This window comes from Aedes aegypti, chromosome 3, assembly GCF_002204515.2.
Source record: "Aedes aegypti strain LVP_AGWG chromosome 3, AaegL5.0 Primary Assembly, whole genome shotgun sequence".
Classification (NCBI taxonomy): domain Eukaryota; kingdom Metazoa; phylum Arthropoda; class Insecta; order Diptera; family Culicidae; genus Aedes; species Aedes aegypti.
This window is the reverse complement of record NC_035109.1, coordinates 72,426,990-72,447,906: the sequence shown is the minus strand read 5'-3', so window position 1 is coordinate 72,447,906 and position 20,917 is coordinate 72,426,990. Positions and strand designations below refer to the sequence as shown.

At 41.2% G+C, this 20,917-nt stretch overlaps 3 long non-coding RNA genes across 4 annotated transcripts in view; all 3 read right to left on the bottom strand.

The window, feature by feature from the left end:
- LOC110678686 overlaps positions 1 to 12,888 on the bottom strand; it is a 114,303-nt gene extending 101,415 nt beyond the window's left edge. Inside the window, exons 1-5 of one of the 2 annotated variants that reach the window (XR_002501838.1) lie at positions 12,558 to 12,888; positions 12,149 to 12,494; positions 11,740 to 12,085; positions 11,331 to 11,676; positions 10,762 to 11,267 (exon numbers count right to left, since the gene is read on the bottom strand). This is a non-coding gene — a long non-coding RNA (uncharacterized LOC110678686). Of the gene's footprint in view, positions 1 to 10,761; positions 11,268 to 11,330; positions 11,677 to 11,739; positions 12,086 to 12,148; positions 12,495 to 12,557 lie in introns of those variants that run through there. The other variant, XR_002501839.1, reaches the window with a different exon arrangement.
- Positions 12,889 to 12,929: 41 nt separating this feature from the next.
- Positions 12,930 to 14,531, bottom strand: LOC110679394. The gene is made up of 4 exons (XR_002502449.1): positions 14,191 to 14,531; positions 13,782 to 14,127; positions 13,376 to 13,718; positions 12,930 to 13,312 (listed from the first exon to the last, which is right to left on the bottom strand). It is a non-coding gene; the product is annotated as an uncharacterized LOC110679394 (long non-coding RNA).
- A 31-nt stretch (positions 14,532 to 14,562) lies between these two features.
- On the bottom strand, positions 14,563 to 16,164 carry LOC110679393. The gene is made up of 4 exons (XR_002502448.1): positions 15,824 to 16,164; positions 15,415 to 15,760; positions 15,009 to 15,351; positions 14,563 to 14,945 (listed from the first exon to the last, which is right to left on the bottom strand). It is a non-coding gene; the product is annotated as an uncharacterized LOC110679393 (long non-coding RNA).
- Between the last annotated feature and the right edge of the window lie 4,753 nt (positions 16,165 to 20,917).

The window sequence follows — 20,917 nt, the reverse complement described above, 5'->3', positions numbered from 1 at the left end:
CGCAAATTCAACAATTCAATCGGCCCTTTCCAGAGCCAACAAATGTGTTTTAAAGAGTTAATTGTGTAATATTCCCTAATGTGTTTACCACATACTTGCATAATTTCTTAATTCATCTCATAGCAGCATACAATAATTGATTTATTGCGAATAATTGACAATACGGCAATTAGAGGATGTTTCCGAGGACGCTGCTGCAGTGCCGTCGGGATGCAATAACAGCATAATGCTAATCTTGTACATCCCTTACCCAGACATCAGTTTCATACAGCCTATTTCCCAGATAAGAAAACGAAGAATTTGAAAGGAGGAGCATCACCTGCTATTCCAAGGGTATAAAGCATCCCTCCTTCGTTGAATTCGGTTTCATTCTGTTTTCGCTTTCGAGCTGGTAAGAGCTCCTCCAAACCGGCTCAGCTCCTCGCTACCAGAGGCAAGCTACGAGATGGCTGAAGAACATCGACCAAAGCCGCTTGTTGAAGCGCACATCGCCATCCGCACCGCAATCTCATCGGCGAGGAGGATTGCAACCAGTGCGCCGTCAAAGTGTGTCCGATCAGCAAGCGGCGGCAAGTTTGTACGAGATGGCTGAAGAAAATCGACCAAAACCAAATAGTGGGCGATGGTATCTATCTATATATGTTCTATCCATGATGTTGAGATAGCAAACAGTTAAAACATAACCGTTTCTCATTGAGATTTTTACCGCAGAGAATATCTTAAATCACAAGTTCACGAGCTTCATATATGTTGGAGAACATTTTCAGTAATTTGTTTTGACATACCGACTAAGAAAGAAAGGGAATATATAATTGGAAAGTTATTTATCAAAGAATGTAACACTATCAGAAAACGTATTTCACCAGTGGTTAGTATGCAACTATTTTAATATTTGACTCAAAAGCTCCAAAACATCAAAGTGTCCGACATCCACTGTTTCCATTCTTAAATGGCTCCCCGCAGCAGCTTTATATTTTGCATGCCAATAACACAAAACATCGTAGTCCTACGTCACCAGTCTCGTAACCCCATAGGGCTGTACCCTTATAGTTTTTGACGTTGGATAACGTCTTACGGCAACATACTGGGGTACATTTCGAAAAACGAAAAATTGCTCGCGTCACGAAAAGTGGTTAGATTTTGACTGTTAATAACTTACTAACGCCCGGATAGATTTTCAAGATTCTTGCACCAATCGATGGAAATCTTTCTACGAATCTACTCCCAAAAAATAACTATTGATTTTCATGACTTAACTATTGAAAAATTGAGAAATATCAAGGTATGTCTTATTTTCATAGAAAAGCCATATTAACGTTCAAAAATCTCCCCTAATTTCGTTACATGTCTCATTTTCCGTACTTTTAAAGTGCACCCCAATATAGAAAACAAAGACGTAGTCCCTACGTCAAAATTATCTATCTGATAATACACAATGATTTATCGGCATTGAAGAATTCCAAAAATTTATAAGATCGCTTTATTCTCAAAAACAAAGTTTACCAAAGCCCTCCACTCACGAACAGCTTGATGAAACCAAAGTTCTCACCAAGCATCTGTAAAACAATATTTTGACAAACCGTGAAATCTCGCATAGTGGTAATACCCAAGCAGCACAGTTTGTTTCTACTCAAGATTAAAATCATCTCTTGAAATAATTAGAGTTGTTAATTGTTGAAAAAATGACCTACAATTACACAAAATAGCAACGCAAAAAGCGCAAGAGACGGAGTCTGTTTGCAACATATTTAAGTTATCTCGAAATTGATGATTTGTTTGCAAAATAATTAAAAGAAAAAAAAATGCAAAAAAAAACATGAAAACGAGAATTGAACTTCCGACATCAATATCAGTAATCTTCTGCTTTACTCAATACTCCACCAGCTCTTCGTACAATTTCTTCGCCAAAGCTACCACATGACCTAATTAAAGGTTTGTTGCTTACAACTTCACTGCACCCTTCGGAATACAAGGTTACTGGCGTAATTATAGGCCACGCGTGAAATAATCTTAAGTTTGCACAATAACTTTTGCGCAAACTCATAAAAAATACCATCCAAACAAACAAACTGTGGCTAGACCATGTGTTCGTTACTAGACACGGTGTGCCAGAAATCATTATGACCGCAAAAAAATGTCTAAGAATTTGGCACCTCCGTGAATTTGAATTTCCATTTTGTCTCAAATTCCGAACACTCGGATTTTGTGTGGCGATTTAGTTGAAATGTTTCGCTGCAATATGTCACCACATTAGAAGGAAATGGCAGTCATTTGCAATCCAATTTAAACGTTGGAAGACGGAACTATTTTATACCACGGGGTCAACAATATTCTCTAGTTCGAGGTCAGTAGAACTAACTCAGCATAAATTTATTTGCAGAATTATTCCCTTGAATATGATTTATTCATGCTGTTCGGAATTTGAATCAAGATGTTCGGAATATTAGACAGAATAAACACCGTGTTCGGTATTTGAATCAAAAAGTGATTCCAATTTTTTATGTAAAAACAATACAGAACAAGTTTAAATAAATATATTTAACAACACACCCATCAGCTAACAGTTAGACTTTCCGAAAAAATAAAATTTACACAAATATAAGTTTAATTTATGCCTCAAAGATGCATTTGAAGTCACTGTTGGCCTTAAGTGTTCGGAATATGAGTCAAAACGGTACATTCTAACGAGGCAAGTAAGTGAATAACCCTTCCAAAATAGCGCAAAACCTTCAAATCACGATAACTTTCGATTCGTCGTTAGAATATTTTGAAACTCACCGAGAAGATGCTTGAATACTACACCGTTGAAGATAACACGTCATGTAAACTTAATTTATGCTGGATTACATGACATATGATCCTGCTGGATTACATGAAAAATAATTGAAGTTTACATGACATATTATGTAAATATTCATGATATTTCACGCTCCAATTATGTGCATTATATGTCTCAGAAATTTACATATGTTCAAACGAAACCGATCTGTGTATATCTCTCGAATGGTAGGTGCCAAATTCTTGGACATTTTTTTTGTGTGTTGATAACGGTTTCAGGCACGCCATGCAGATGATAAGTAAGATGCAACTCAATCATATTGCAACTGGATTTAAACAAACAATCTTCTAGCTGTCATACACGTAGCTTATTTATTTATTTATTTATTTATTTCCATACCAATACATGTAGAGTAAGGTTATTACCTTTTTTAATTCCACATTCAGAAAAAAAAACAATATGTATGTGACGAATTCATTTCTTAACTAACAACTATTTCAAAAACAAGTTATTACTTCTAGATACAATTTAACTACTGGTTACCTATGTTCAACCATGAGATGCACCCCCTGCGAAACTCGTTGATAAACCGCGAAATTTTTATTTGAGCCAGAATCTGGTTCAAATAAACAATGCCACGCACGATTAAAGTATTTCTGTAGTATGAAGTTCTAACACGCGATATACGTAAATTCCTCTCACGAACACTACGAAAAGGTTGGAGTTTTTCGTGCAAATATAGAGGATTTTTCTGGATTCAAGGGTGAAAGGTTACGCTCAGACCACCGGTAAATATTCCGCAAATCTAGATTTATCAAGCGAGCAATTTCAGATATTGACAATCTGTTGAAACATATATAAATTTGCACGTCATCTGCAAAAAAATGTCTGTAGTTTAGTGCAACTTTCCCGAAATTGGGATGAATCGCATGGGAACTTGAATTGAATGCAAGTTTCAGATGGCTCAAATGAAAGTAATTTGAAATATAACATTAAAATCAGCATTTTTCTATTAACAGTTGAACAGAATCAGTGGTGTTATTTTTTAGAACGTTCAGTTTCTGAGATTTCTATGTTGTGTTATTGAAAAACTACATTATTTACGATTCCCTGGTGGGTCGCGAAGCAGACGCTTTACACGAAAGTCGCTCATAAAGAAAAGTTTGGTAACCCATGAGGTAGTGTCATGTGACATAATAGCATAATTATGACGAAGCAAAATTCGCCCAACTACGCAGCGAGTGGGAATCGATTTCTATTCAATGATATTAAATATTTTCTTGTTTCGTTCAAAATCACCTGGATTGTATTGATGAATATTGCCATAAATATTTTAATTCATGTTTTCAAAAGTGGTTTTCAACCTGGATTTTTTCACATTTTTGTAGAATTTATCCTTTTTTATTTATGTATTTCTCTCAACATTAGTTGAGACTCTTCAACCTCTGTAACGTGAGAAAATTGTTTAGCTTAAGGACTGTGACGAATTAATCTTGAAAAATTCAAAGTTCTGAATTTTTGTTTTTAGCTTTAGTTTAAGTGTATGATGAAAAGTATTGCTGTTCTATTTTTAACTAAACATCGTAAAAATCTCTGTCGTTAGATTCTGTCGTTATGACCACGGTCCAAAAAATTTTTAAAAATTTTTGTTTTGGCAAGTGACCAGGGGAGGGGTTCTGGAATCCCAAAAAAATGAACACGTAGCTAATGGTCAGTCCCGTTTGTATGTTTCGGCTTTTTGAATCATTGCTCTTGTGATTCTGTACGTTTTTTGCCACATGTTTCATAAAATACACTTAAACCTTAGCAATTGCCAAAAGAACCTTATTCTTTACGTCTGCTAGTACAAACCTGCTGTGTATAGATTCATTGGTTTCAAAGTTATCATTGTTTTAATGTTGCTAATTAAGTTCGTCACAGTCCTAAGTTCTGAAACTGTTCAACATAAATATATATACATATATATATGAATTAAGCTTAATTTGAAAAGCATGAAGATTAATGTCCAACATAATTTTGAAATTCAAGATGGCGGATCCATGTGCAATATTACTACCATAAATAAGTTAATTAGATATTTTTGGTCAGAGTTTTTGGTAATTGCTTTCATATACTTACCAGATAAACTATCTTTAGAGAATATGTTTGTTAAGGGTTGATACGTCGCTGCATAACATACCTGTAATCGAAAAGATGGAAAGGTTTAGGATATGTTCAACAGAAATACAAATCATTATAGAGACGGGTCTAGTGTAATGGTTAGAACTCACGCCTCTCACGCCAAGGATTGAAAATATCGCCTTGGATCGAACCCCATCCCCGACATAAAGGTTATAGTGACGATTCCTTCGGAAGTGTAGTACAGCCGTTGGTCCCGAGATGCTTAGAAACTCATTAATAACGGTATTAAAATAATCAAATGCCCTGAAGTTCAAAAAATGGTGCATAATTTTAGTCATCAAAGCTCGTTTCATATTTGTGTATAATTTTTATCAAAAGCTCAGAAGCTGAACATGGAGGAATAGACTGCGAGAAATGTATGCGAACACATTACTGAATACTAACAAGTGGATTATTCCAATTGCATACCCTTTAAGATTACCTATTGCGCTTTAACAGTTCATTTAAATGCTTTAAATAACAATGTCAAGAATCGAAAGAATTTCCCAATGGCCCAGCAATACAATTTATCTTCATGCCACATCCATTGACACCAGGTCGGGTAAACTATGATCCGGAATAACCAACTTGGACGGAACCTCAATTCATCTCCCCTCATATTCAAGATTCCCCCAATTGTCTCCAAAGAGTATTCCATTGAAATAACAGCCACAGGAACATGGGTTTACATTTTCATCATGCAAACTGAACCTTGACACTCTCGAAGCACTTTCCGGACTAGTTCTGAGCAAAAAGCTGCATCCAGTAAACCCGCAAGATCACCACCTCCTCATATCCCCAACTCTTTTCCTTACCCAAGAAACGGATGGTTTCGTACTGAGAACTGACTGACTGACTACTGCTGCTGCTTCCAAGTTGATAAACACATATTTCTGGTAGACCGATTCCGGTAGACAGAGGCCTTCTACTTCATCTTGTGTCGTCTCCGGTTCTCACAGCTTACTTACACTTCTACGCTTTTATGCAGCTGGACCACTGCTTTTCTATTTCAGAATGGAGCTAAACCACAGCACTATGGGGTTGGGTGGTCGGTCGGAACTGAAGGATGCAGGCCAAATGAGAAATCTTTTGCATCCAAGAATGTTATACACTTTCACAGAATCTCGGTTTTCTTTTGCCAACATAAAACTTCATCCCTTGCCGTGAACTGTAGTCGATTTAGTAACAAAGATTACAGTGGAGTTTTAGGCTTGGTTTAAGTAATAGGGAAGTAAACTGAAGTTTAAGTAATTCAACTCACAGACAAGAAGACAAAAAGACAAGAAGACAAGAAGACAAGAAGACAAGAAGACAAGAAGACAAGAAGACAAGAAGACAAGAAGACAAGAAGACAAGAAGACAAAGACAAGAAGACAAGAAGACAAGAAGACAAGAAGACAGAAGCAAGAAGACAAGAAGACAAGAAGACAAGAAGACAAGAAGACAAGAAGACAAGAAGACAAGAAGACAAGAAGACAAGAAGACAAGAAGACAAGAAGACAAGAAGACAAGAAGACAAGAAGACAAGAAGACAAGAAGACAAGAAGACAAGAAGACAAGAAGACAAGAAGACAAGAAGACAAGAAGACAAGAAGACAAGAAGACAAGAAGACAAGAAGACAAGAAGACAAGAAGACAAGAAGACAAGAAGACAAGAAGACAAGAAGACAAGAAGACAAGAAGACAAGAAGACAAGAAGACAAGAAGACAAGAAGACAAGAAGACAAGAAGACAAGAAGACAAGAAGACAAGAAGACAAGAAGACAAGAAGACAAGAAGACAAGAAGACAAGAAGACAAGAAGACAAGAAGACAAGAAGACAAGAAGACAAGAAGACAAGAAGACAAGAAGACAAGAAGACAAGAAGACAAGAAGACAAGAAGACAAGAAGACAAGAAGACAAGAAGACAAGAAGACAAGAAGACAAGAAGACAAGAAGACAAAAGACAAGAAGACAAGAAACAAGAAGACAAGAAACAAGAAAAAAAAAAAAAAAACAAAAACCAAACAAACCAATCCAAATCCAATCCAAATCCAATCCAAATCCAATCCAATCCAATCCAAATCCAATCCAAATCAATCAAATCCAATCCCAAATCCAATCCAAATCCAATCCAAATCCAATCCAAATCCAATCCCAAATCCAATCCAAATCCCAATCCCAAATCCAATCCAAATCCAATCCAAATCCAATCCAAAATCCAATCCAAATCTCCAAATCCCCAATCCAAATCCAATCCAATCCAAATCCCAATCCAAATCCAATCCAAATCCAATCAAATCCAATCCAAATCCAATCCAAATCCAATCCCAAATCCAATCCAAATCCAATCCAAATCCAATCCAAATCCAATCCAAATCCAATCCAAATCCAATCCAAATCCAATCCAAATCCAATCCAATCCAATCCAAATCCAATCCAAATCCAATCCAAATCCAATCCAAATCCAATCCAAATCCAATCCAAATCCAATCCAAATCCAATCCAAATCCCAATCCAAATCCAATCCAAATCCAATCCAAATCCAATCCAAATCCATCCAAATCCAATCCAAATCCAATCCAATCCAATCCAAATCCATCCAAATCCAATCCAAATCCAATCCAAATCCAATCCAAATCCAATCCAAATCCAATCCAAATCCAATCCAAATCCAATCCAAATCCATCCAATCCAATCCAAATCCAATCCAAATCCAATCCAAATCCAATCCAAATCCAATCCAAATCCAATCCAAATCCAATCCAAATCCAATCCAAATCCAATCCAAATCAATCCAAATCCAATCCAAATCCAATCCAAATCCAATCCAAATCCAATCCAAATCCAATCCAAATCCAATCCAAATCCAATCCAAATCCAATCCAAATCCAATCCAAATCCAATCCAAATCCAATCCAAATCCAATCCAAATCCAATCCAAATCCAATCCAAATCCAATCCAAATCAATCCAAATCCAATCCAAATCCAATCCAAATCCAATCCAAATCCAATCCAATCCAATCCAAATCCAATCCAAATCCAATCCAAATCCAATCCAAATCCAATCCAAATCCAATCCAAATCCAATCCAAATCCAATCCAAATCCAATCCAAATCCAATCCAAATCCAATCCAAATCCAATCCAAATCCAATCCAAATCCAATCCAAATCCATCCAAATCCAATCCAAATCCATCCAAATCCAATCCAAATCCAATCCAAATCCAATCCAAATCCAATCCAAATCCAATCCAAATCCAATCCAAATCCAATCCAAATCCAATCCAAATCCAATCCAAATCCAATCCAAATCCAATCCAAATCCAATCCAAATCCAATCCAAATCCAATCCAAATCAATCCAAATCCAATCCAAATCCAATCCAAATCCAATCCAAATCCAATCCAAATCCAATCCAAATCCAATCCAAATCCAATCCAAATCCAATCCAAATCCAATCCAAATCCAATCCAAATCCAATCCAAATCCAATCCAAATCCAATCCAAATCCAATCCAAATCCAATCCAAATCCAATCCAAATCCAATCCAAATCCAATCCAAATCCAATCCAAATCCAATCCAAATCCAATCCAAATCCAATCCAAATCCAATCCAAATCCAATCCAAATCCAATCCAAATCCAATCCAAATCCAATCCAAATCCAATCCAAATCCAATCCAAATCCAATCCAAATCCAATCCAAATCCAATCCAAATCCAATCCAAATCCAATCCAAATCCAATCCAAATCCAATCCAAATCCAATCCAAATCCAATCCAAATCCAATCCAAATCCAATCCAAATCCAATCCAAATCCAATCCAAATCCAATCCAAATCCAATCCAAATCCAATCCAAATCCAATCCAAATCCAATCCAAATCCAATCCAATCCAATCCAAATCCAAATCCATCCAAATCCAATCCAATCCAATCCAAATCCAATCCAAATCCAATCCAAATCCAATCCAAATCCCAATCCAATCCAAATCCAATCCAAATCCAATCCAAATCCAATCCAAATCCAATCCAAATCCAATCCAAATCCAAATCCAATCCAAATCCAATCCAAATCCAATCCAATCCAATCCAAATCCAATCCAAATCCAATCCAAATCCAATCCAAATCCAATCCAAATCCAATCCAAATCCAATCCAAATCCAATCCAAATCCAATCCAAATCCAATCCAAATCCAATCCAAATCCAATCCAAATCCAATCCAAATCCAATCCAAATCCAATCCAAATCCAATCCAAATCCAATCCAAATCCAATCCAAATCCAATCCAAATCCAATCCAAATCCAATCCAAATCCAATCCAAATCCAATCCAAATCCAATCCAATCCAGATCCAAATTCAGAACCAAATTCAGATCCAAATCCGGATCCAAAATCAAATCCAAATTCAAATCCAGAATCAAGTTGAGATCCAAATTCAGAGCTAAATTCAGATCCAAAATCAGATCCAAATTCAGATCCAAATCCAGATCCTACTCCATAGACAGTTTCACAAAAATCAAAATGTCTGGAATTCAACCAGTCACCCGCTAGTCCTAGTTGCAATACTAAAACAAACTACCAGACAAATTTTCATCCAATTTGGAGAAGATTAGGAGGTGCCTCAAGATGAATTTGTGTTTTTTGGCTATTTTTTACATTCAAAAAATTCTAACGAGAATTTGGAAAAATGAAAATCAAAATTAATACCACTAGTTGAACGTATTATAAGTACTTTACAACTTTTGAGAACACTGTATGCCGATTGGAGATGGTTTTGACCTCATAAAATTGATTTCTTTTCATTACAGTACCTGTAAAACATACATTTCTCTACAATTTTTGTTATACGAGATTCTTAACCTCATGTCTAATCATAAAAGTTCAACCGTAGTATCATTCCTTTGCCATTTCTGAACATTATTGTAGTACATCATTTTTGTATCCGAATAACAGATAAATTGTAAAAAATCATCGGAAATACGATATTCCTCATTCCCCTGCATTTAGAGCTGCTGCCTATGGCGCAATTGCTGACATGTTACAAAATTGAACATAGTAGCTTTGCTTTTTCAATGATGGATGATGATTGAAGAAAACATCTAGCAAATGTCATCAACGCTGTCGTGTTTCAAACAACATTCGCATTTGATGCCAAGCAATTACATATGTGATATAGCCCCGAGGTCAAGCTTCTCGACTACCGATCTTGAGGATCAGAGTTTGATTACGGGAGTTCATTTGAAGTGTTGTTTTTTGTCATGGACCAAATGACTTGAGGCCAAAAAATTTCATTACGAATCATTGTTCAAAAGTGCATCTTGTGGCTGAGCTTTAATCAATAGGACTCATAAAAATCTCCCACTCCTAAGTCAATGAAGAGAAACGCTCAAGTAGTGATTTGGGCCTTTAGTCCTTTTTCTATGCTGCATATAATAAACATTGGTTCCACTCGAAAAAAAAAACTATAAGGGTACAGCCCTATGGGGTTGTACGAACTGGTGACGTAGGACTACGATGTTTTGTGTTATTGGCATGCAAAAATATAAAGCTGCTGCGGGGAGCCATTTAAGAATGGAAACAGTGGATGTCGGACACTTTGATGTTTTGGAGCTTTTGAGTCAAATATTAAAATAGTTGCATACTAACCACTGGTGTGTTACATTCTTTGATAAATAACTTTCCAATTATATATTCCCTTTCTTTCTTAGTTCGGTATGTCAAAACAAATTACTGAAAATGTTCTCCAACATATATGAAGCTCGTGAACTTGTGATTTAAGATATTCTCTGCGGTAAAAATCTCAATGAGATACGGTTATATTTTAACTGTTTGCTATCTCAACATTTATAATTTCTAATTACGTATTTGTAACATTTAGGGTACGATATTGTGCAGCAGTTTTGGGTTTATAATTTATTTGCTAGGGAATATATTTATTCGTCAACTCTTTAACATATTGGTGGCCCTGAAAAGGGCCGTTTGTTTAGGTCAAAACTGCAACACCGATAGAATTAATCCATCGACTATGATATTCAACAGGGAATATTATTCCAAACAAGTTCAAGGGTCGATTTTCGTGTGGGCTATAATCAGTGATGATCAACAAGGCAGAGTCGATGAGGGCCAGACAGATCACTGACTGACGAAATCCAAACTCTGTCGGATCTGTGGATGCGTCACGCAAACGCAACGCAGGTAATCAGTGCTTGTTGGTGTCAGAACAAGGCAGAGCTCCACCGGAGGAAGGCCGGTGCCCTCAACCGGCAGAGATGCCCCGACTGCGAGAATAAGAAGACAATCCATTACGGATATCATCGGTTGGCGAAGGTTTCGCGGTTGGTTCTGGAAGAAATGGAAGAAATGTTTTAGGCATTTTGTGTGAACTCTATCAATGAATCTTATTACCAGAAGATTGAACCGGAACCAGTAATCTGCCAAATCTCACTTCCTCTTCCACACTGCTTGGATGGAACGGATGTGACGAAGGCAAGGAGCGTATGATCGGCTAGTTTGAATACGCGGCTATTTAAGGGTTGAAGAACCCTTGTGCGGAATCCAAACTCTATCGGATCTGTGGATGCGTCACGCAAACGCAACGCAGGTAATCAGTGCTTGTTGTTGGTGTCAGAACAAGGCAGAGCTCCACCGGAGGAAGGCCGGTGCCCTCAACCGGCAGAGATGCCCCGACTGCGAGAATAAGAAGACAATCCATTACGGATATCATCGATTGGCGAAGGTTTCGCGGTTGGTTCTGGAAGAAATGAAAGCAATGTTTTAGGCATTTTGTGTGAACTCTATCAATGAATCTTATTACCAGAAGATTGAACCGGAACCAGTAATCTGCCAAATCTCACTTCCTCTTCTACACTGCTTGGATGGAACGGATGTGACGAAGGCAAGGAGCGTATGATCGGCTAGTTTGAATACGCGGCTATTTAAGGGTTGAAGAACCCTTGTGCGGAATCCAAACTCTGTCGGATCTGTGGATGCGTCACGCAAACGCAACGCAGGTAATCAGTGCTTGTTGTTGGTGTCAGAACAAGGCAGAGCTCCACCGGAGGAAGGCCGGTGCCCTCAACCGGCAGAGATGCCCCGACTGCGAGAATAAGAAGACAATCCATTACGGATATCATCGATTGGCGAAGGTTTCGCGGTTGGTTCTGGAAGAAATGGAAGCAATGTTTTAGGCATTTTGTGCGAACTCTATCAATGAATCTTATTACCAGAAGATTGAACCGGAACCAGTAATCTGCCAAATCTCACTTCCTCTTCCACACTGCTTGGATGGAACGGATGTGACGAAGGCAAGGAGCGTATGATCGGCTAGTTTGAATACGCGGCTATTTAAGGGTTGAAGAACCCTTGTGCGGAATCCAAACCCTGTCGGATCTGTGGATGCGTCACGCAAACGCAACGCAGGTAATCAGTGCTTGTTGTTGGTGTCAGAACAAGGCAGAGCTCCACCGGAGGAAGGCCGGTGCCCTCAACCGGCAGAGATGCCCCGACTGCGAGAATAAGAAGACAATCCATTACGGATATCATCGATTGGCGAAGGTTTCGCGGTTGGTTCTGGAAGAAATGGAAGCAATGTTTTAGGCATTTTGTGCGAACTCTATCAATGAATCTTATTACCAGAAGATTGAACCGGAACCAGTAATCTGCCAAATCTCACTTCCTCTTCCACACTGCTTGGATGGAACGGATGTGACGAAGGCAAGGAGCGTATGATCGGCTAGTTTGAATACGCGGCTATTTAAGGGTTGAAGAACCCTTGTGCGGAATCCAAACTCTGTCGGATCTGTGGATGCGTCACGCAAACGCAACGCAGGTAATCAGTGCTTGTTGTTGGTGTCAGAACAAGGCAGAGCTCCACCGGAGGAAGGCCGGTGCCCTCAACCGGCAGAGATGCCCCGACTGCGAGAATAAGAAGACAATCCATTACGGATATCATCGATTGGCGAAGGTTTCGCGATTGGTTCTGGAAGAAATGGAAGAAATGTTTTAGGCATTTTGTGTGAACTCTATCAATGAATCTTATTACCAGAAGATTGAACCGGAACCAGTAATCTGCCAAATCTCACTTCCTCTTCCACACTGCTTGGATGGAACGGATGTGACGAAGACAAGGAGCGTATGATCGGCTAGTTTGAATACGCGGCTATTTAAGGGATGAAGATCCCTTGTGCGGAATCCAAACTCTGTCGAATCTGTGGATGCGTCACGCAAACGCAACGCAGGTAATCAGTGCTTGTTGTTGGTGTCAGAACAAGGCAGAGCTCCACCGGAGGAAGGCCGGTGCCCTCAACCGGCAGAGATGCCCCGACTGCGAGAATAAGAAGACAATCCATTACGGATATCATCGATTGGCGAAGGTTTCGCGGTTGGTTCTGGAAGAAATGGAAGAAATGTTTTAGGCATTTTGTGTGAACTCTATCAATGAATCTTATTACCAGAAGATTGAACCGGAACCAGTAATCTGCCAAATCTCACTTCTTCTTCCACACTGCTTGGATGGAACGGATGTGACGAAGGCAAGGAGCGTATGATCGGCTAGTTTGAATACGCGGCTATTTAAGGGTTGAAGAACCCTTGTGCGGAATCCAAACTCTGTCGGATCTGTGGATGCGTCACGCAAACGCAACGCAGGTAATCAGTGCTTGTTGGTGTCAGAACAAGGCAGAGCTCCACCGGAGGAAGGCCGGTGCCCTCAACCGGCAGAGATGCCCCGACTGCGAGAATAAGAAGACAATCCATTACGGATATCATCGATTGGCGAAGGTTTCGCGGTTGGTTCTGGAAGAAATGGAAGAAATGTTTTAGGCATTTTGTGTGAACTCTATCAATGAATCTTATTACCAGAAGATTGAACCGGAACCAGTAATCTGCCAAATCTCACTTCCTCTTCCACACTGCTTGGATGGAACGGATGTGACGAAGGCAAGGAGCGTATGATCGGCTAGTTTGAATACGCGGCTATTTAAGGGTTGAAGAACCCTTGTGCGGAATCCAAACTCTGTCGGATCTGTGGATGCGTCACGCAAACGCAACGCAGGTAATCAGTGCTTGTTGTTGGTGTCAGAACAAGGCAGAGCTCCACCGGAGGAAGGCCGGTGCCCTCAACCGGCAGAGATGCCCCGACTGCGAGAATAAGAAGACAATCCATTACGGATATCATCGATTGGCGAAGGTTTCGCGGTTGGTTCTGGAAGAAATGGAAGCAATGTTTTAGGCATTTTGTGCGAACTCTATCAATGAATCTTATTACCAGAAGATTGAACCGGAACCAGTAATCTGCCAAATCTCACTTCCTCTTCCACACTGCTTGGATGGAACGGATGTGACGAAGGCAAGGAGCGTATGATCGGCTAGTTTGAATACGCGGCTATTTAAGGGTTGAAGAACCCTTGTGCGGAATCCAAACCCTGTCGGATCTGTGGATGCGTCACGCAAACGCAACGCAGGTAATCAGTGCTTGTTGTTGGTGTCAGAACAAGGCAGAGCTCCACCGGAGGAAGGCCGGTGCCCTCAATCGGCAGAGATGCCCCGACTGCGAGAATAAGAAGACAATCCATTACGGATATCATCGATTGGCGAAGGTTTCGCGATTGGTTCTGGAAGAAATGGAAGAAATGTTTTAGGCATTTTGTGTGAACTCTATCAATGAATCTTATTACCAGAAGATTGAACCGGAACCAGTAATCTGCCAAATCTCACTTCCTCTTCCACACTGCTTGGATGGAACGGATGTGACGAAGACAAGGAGCGTATGATCGGCTAGTTTGAATACGCGGCTATTTAAGGGATGAAGATCCCTTGTGCGGAATCCAAACTCTGTCGAATCTGTGGATGCGTCACGCAAACGCAACGCAGGTAATCAGTGCTTGTTGTTGGTGTCAGAACAAGGCAGAGCTCCACCGGAGGAAGGCCGGTGCCCTCAACCGGCAGAGATGCCCCGACTGCGAGAATAAGAAGACAATCCATTACGGATATCATCGATTGGCGAAGGTTTCGCGGTTGGTTCTGGAAGAAATGGAAGAAATGTTTTAGGCATTTTGTGTGAACTCTATCAATGAATCTTATTACCAGAAGATTGAACCGGAACCAGTAATCTGCCAAATCTCACTTCTTCTTCCACACTGCTTGGATGGAACGGATGTGACGAAGGCAAGGAGCGTATGATCGGCTAGTTTGAATACGCGGCTATTTAAGGGTTGAAGAACCCTTGTGCGGAATCCAAACTCTGTTGGATCTGTGGATGCGTCACGCAAACGCAACGCAGGTAATCAGTGCTTGTTGGTGTCAGAACAAGGCAGAGCTCCACCGGAGGAAGGCCGGTGCCCTCAACCGGCAGAGATGCCCCGACTGCGAGAATAAGAAGACAATCCATTACGGATATCATCGATTGGCGAAGGTTTCGCGGTTGGTTCTGGAAGAAATGGAAGAAATGTTTTAGGCATTTTGTGTGAACTCTATCAATGAATCTTATTACCAGAAGATTGAACCGGAACCAGTAATCTGCCAAATCTCACTTCCTCTTCCACACTGCTTGGATGGAACGGATGTGACGAAGGCAAGGAGCGTATGATCGGCTAGTTTGAATACGCGGCTATTTAAGGGTTGAAGAACCCTTGTGCGGAATCCAAACTCTGTCGGATCTGTGGATGCGTCACGCAAACGCAACGCAGGTAATCAGTGCTTGTTGTTGGTGTCAGAACAAGGCAGAGCTCCACCGGAGGAAGGCCGGTGCCCTCAACCGGCAGAGATGCCCCGACTGCGAGAATAAGAAGACAATCCATTACGGATATCATCGATTGGCGAAGGTTTCGCGGTTGGTTCTGGAAGAAATGGAAGCAATGTTTTAGGCATTTTGTGCGAACTCTATCAATGAATCTTATTACCAGAAGATTGAACCGGAACCAGTAATCTGCCAAATCTCACTTCCTCTTCCACACTGCTTGGATGGAACGGATGTGACGAAGGCAAGGAGCGTATGATCGGCTAGTTTGAATACGCGGCTATTTAAGGGTTGAAGAACCCTTGTGCGGAATCCAAACCCTGTCGGATCTGTGGATGCGTCACGCAAACGCAACGCAGGTAATCAGTGCTTGTTGTTGGTGTCAGAACAAGGCAGAGCTCCACCGGAGGAAGGCCGGTGCCCTCAATCGGCAGAGATGCCCCGACTGCGAGAATAAGAAGACAATCCATTACGGATATCATCGATTGGCGAAGGTTTCGCGATTGGTTCTGGAAGAAATGGAAGAAATGTTTTAGGCATTTTGTGTGAACTCTATCAATGAATCTTATTACCAGAAGATTGAACCGGAACCAGTAATCTGCCAAATCTCACTTCCTCTTCCACACTGCTTGGATGGAACGGATGTGACGAAGACAAGGAGCGTATGATCGGCTAGTTTGAATACGCGGCTATTTAAGGGATGAAGATCCCTTGTGCGGAATCCAAACTCTGTCGAATCTGTGGATGCGTCACGCAAACGCAACGCAGGTAATCAGTGCTTGTTGTTGGTGTCAGAACAAGGCAGAGCTCCACCGGAGGAAGGCCGGTGCCCTCAACCGGTAGAGATGCCCCGACTGCGAGAATAAGAAGACAATCCATTACGGATATCATCGATTGGCGAAGGTTTCGCGGTTGGTTCTGGAAGAAATGGAAGAAATGTTTTAGGCATTTTGTGTGAACTCTATCAATGAATCTTATTACCAGAAGATTGAACCGGAACCAGTAATCTGCCAAATCTCACTTCCTCTTCCACACTGCTTGGATGGAACGGATGTGACGAAGGCAAGGAGCGTATGATCGGCTAGTTTGAATACGCGGCTATTTAAGGGTTGAAGATCCCTTGTGCGGAATCCAAACTCTGTCGGATCTGTGGATGCGTCACGCAAACGCAACGCAGGTAATCAGTGCTTGTTGGTGTCAGAACAAGGCAGAGCTCCACCGGAGGAAGGCCGGTGCCCTCAACCGGCAGAGATGCCCCGACTGCGAGAATAAGAAGACAATCCATTACGGATATCATCGATTGGCGAAGGTTTCACGGTTGGTTCTGGAAGAAATGGAAGCAATGTTTTAGGCATTTTGTGTGAACTCTATCAATGAATCTTATTACCAGAAGAATGAACCGGAACCAGTAATCTGCCAAATCTCACTTCCTCTTCCACACTGCTTGGATGGAACGGATGTGACGAAGGCAAGGAGCGTATGATCGGCAAGTTTGAATACTCGGCTATTTAAGGGTTGAAGATCCCTTGTGCGGAATCCAAACTCTGTCGGATCTTGGTTAAAAGCAAATGAACAACTTGACATCGTTGAACTAGCATGAGCGATCACAGCTTAGATAAGATGGAGATCACTATCTTATGGCAGGGAGCAAGCTAAATAGTGGGCGATGGTATGAGAAATAGGTGATGTATCTCTTTGTTGGCAGTTCGGGGGTTTTGACGTAGGACTACGTCTTTGTTTTCTATATTGGGGTGCACTTTAAAAGTACGGAAAATGAGACATGTAACGAAATTAGGGGAGATTTTGAACGTTAATAACTCAGTTGTTTATGAACCAATTATTACGATTTTAGTATCATTCGATCAGAAATGTATCTACGCATCGTTAGTATTATATCCGATAAGTGAATTTTGTTGTTTAACTATTGAAAATTTGATAAATGTTGACCCCTTTCTTATCCAACCAATCACGTTCGAGCAATTTTCGACGGTGTCGCTTCCCACTATAAAAGCAAATGGATCCCTGCTTCTTCCCCCAGTCTTCTTTTTGCGGTCGGACTGTGAACACGGTCGAGCGAGTCATTCTCGCTTTGCTTTTGCACCCGCGTCACAGTCCAATTTGTGTCGTCGGAAGAGGAAGACGCAAGATTGATTTGCGGCGGCGATGACGATGGCTTGGGCGCTTCTCCGAGCGGCAAACTACTGCTGCTCGGAGAAGCGTCCAAGCCATCGTCGTCGCCGCCGCAAATTTATCCGCGCTCCCAGATTTCGACCCGTGATTAATTCAGCATCGGCGGTCAAGAAGCAAGCCCGATAGGAACCAGATACCAGAAGCCCCCAGAATTGCTGATCCGAGGAGCTGCTGCTAATCGAGCGTCGGAAGCGCTCGAGTTTCCAGATTTCGACACGTGCCCGTGGATCCACTACCCGTTGCTGTTTGCGTTGAGGATTTCCCGTTTGACCATGGCGATCAAGTGATAACTTCCCGCAGTGCTATTCATCTGCAATCGGACCTTGTCAGGACCATCAAATTTGTGGTAAAGAGTTGAAGGAATAATATTTCCGACCTTATTAGATCTTATATTTCTCAATCAATCTCGCAGCTTCATACAAAATTTAATTTGTTATGAATAATTGACTAGTCGTGGACGCTGCTGCAGTGCCGTCGGGGTGAGTGCTCAAAATTTCACTTTAAAAGTACGGAGAATGAGACATGTAACGAAATTAGGGGAGATTTTGAACGTTGTTTATGAACCAATTATTACGATTTTAGTATCATTCGATCAGAAATATATGTACGCATCGTAAGTAATATATCCGATAAGTGAATTTTGTTGTTTAACTATTGAAAATTTGATAAATGTTGACCTCTTTCTTATCCAACCAATCACGTTCGAGCACTTTTCGACGGTGTCGCTTCCCACTATAAAAGCAAATGGGTCCCTGCTTCTTCCCTCAGTCTTCTTCTTGCGGTCGGACTGTGAACACGGTCGGGCGAGTCATTCTCGCTTTGCTTTTGCACCCGCGTCACAGTCCAATTTGTGTCGTCAGAAGAGGAAGACGCAAGATTGATTTGCGGCGGCGATGACGATGGCTTGGGCGCTTCTCCGAGCGGCAAACTACTGCTGCTCAGAGAAGCGTCCAAGCCATCGTCATCGCCGCTGCAAATTTATCCGCGCTCCCAGATTTCGACTCGTGATCGGTGGTCCAGAAGCAAGCCCGTTAGGAACCAGAAACCAGAAGCCCCCAGAGTTGCTGATCCGAGGAGATGCTGCTAATCGAGCGTCGGACTGGTGAAATCGCTCAAGCTTTCAAGAGTGAGCATCCTTTCCTGATTTCGACTTGTGCCCGGGGATCCAATACCCGTTGCTATTGTGCGCCATCCACGTCACGAACCATTCAGCTGGTTCGTCGTATAAGCAAATTCCCCGTTTGACCATGGCAATCAACTGATAACATCCCGTAGTGCTATTTATCTGTAACCGAATCGAGGCTAAGAAAGCCATCGGCCCTTGTCAGGGCCATAACATTTGTGGAAAAGAGTTGAAGGAATAATATTTCCAACCTTATTACATCTTATATTCCTCAATCAATCTCGCAGCTTCGTACAAAATTTAATTTGTTATGAATAATTGATGGCACGTCAATTTGAGACTATTCGTGGACGCTGCTGCAGTGCCGTCGGGGTGAGTGCTCAAAATTTCATAACGATTGTAAACTAGAGTGGAATTTCCGACAGTGTCTTTGATTTGCCATATTTTATGAGAACACTTCGATTACGAAAATGATCACATGTAACAAAATTGCGACATGTTTAGAATGCTTTTGAAAAGAAATTCCCATTGAACAATTTTCATAATTTTGGCACCATGGATCAGAAATTTACCTTCATATTAAAGAAAACTATTGATTATCAGTAGCGATCTATTGAATATTTAGTAATTGTCAACCCTTTCATTCATGTTCGACCAATTTCTCACGCATTATCATTTTTCGCAATTATCAAGTAATTCTAAGTCCAACTCATTATTGGCACAAATGCATTTCCCAGATTGGTCGATTAGAAAGAGAAGAGCACGAAGGGGAGGAGCATAATCTGCTAATCTAAGGGTATATAGCATGCTCCCTTCGTTGGATTCGGTTTCATTCCGTTTCGACTTCCAAGCTGGCAAGAGCTACTCCAAACCGGCTCAGCTCCTCGCTACCAGAGGCAAGCTACGAGATGGCTGAAGAACATCGACCAAAGCCGCTTGTTGAAGCGCACATCGTCATCCGCAACGCAAATCTCATCGGGCGAGGAGGATTGCAACAAGCGCGCCGTCAAAATGTGTCCGTGTTACGCAAATTCAACAGTTCAATCGGCCCTTTTCAGAGCCAACAAATGTGTTTCAAAGAGTTGATTGTGTAATATTCCCTAATTTGTTCGAGATGATCATCATCCGCACCGCAAATCTCATCGGGCGAGGAGGGTGCAACAAGTGCGCCGTCAAAATGTGTCCGTGTTACGCAAATTCAACAATTCAATCGGCCCTTTCCAGAGCCAACAAATGTGTTTTAAAGAGTTAATTGTGTAATATTCCCTAATGTGTTTACCACATACTTGCTATAATTTCTTAATTCATCTCATAGCAGCATACAATAATTGATTTATTGCGAATAATTGACTTTACGGCAATTAGAGGATGTTTCCGAGGACGCTGCTGCAGTGCCGTCGGGATGCAATAACAGCATAATGCTAATCTTGTACATCCCTTACCCAGACATCAGGTTCATACAGCCTATTTCCCAGATAAGAAAACGAAGAATTTGAAAGGAGGAGCATCACCTGCTATTCTAAGGGTATAAAGCATCCCTCCTTCGCTGAATTCGGTTTCATTCTGTTTTCGCTTTCGAGCTGGTAAGAGCTCCTCCAAACCGGCTCAGCTCCTCGCTACCAGAGGCAAGCTACGAGATGGCTGAAGAACATCGACCAAAGCCGCTTGTTGAAGCGCACATCGTCATCCGCAACGCAAATCTCATCGGGCGAGGAGGATTGCAACAAGTGCGCCGTCAAAATGTGTCCGTGTTACGCAAATTCAACAGTTCAATCGGCCCTTTTCAGAGCCAACAAATGTGTTTCAAAGAGTTGATTGTGTAATATTCCCAAATTTGTTCGAGATGGCTGAAGAAAATCGACCAGAGCCGCTTGTTGAAGCGCACCGAAAATCTCATCGGGCGAGGAGGATTGCAACCAGTGCGCCGTCAAAGTGTGTCCGATC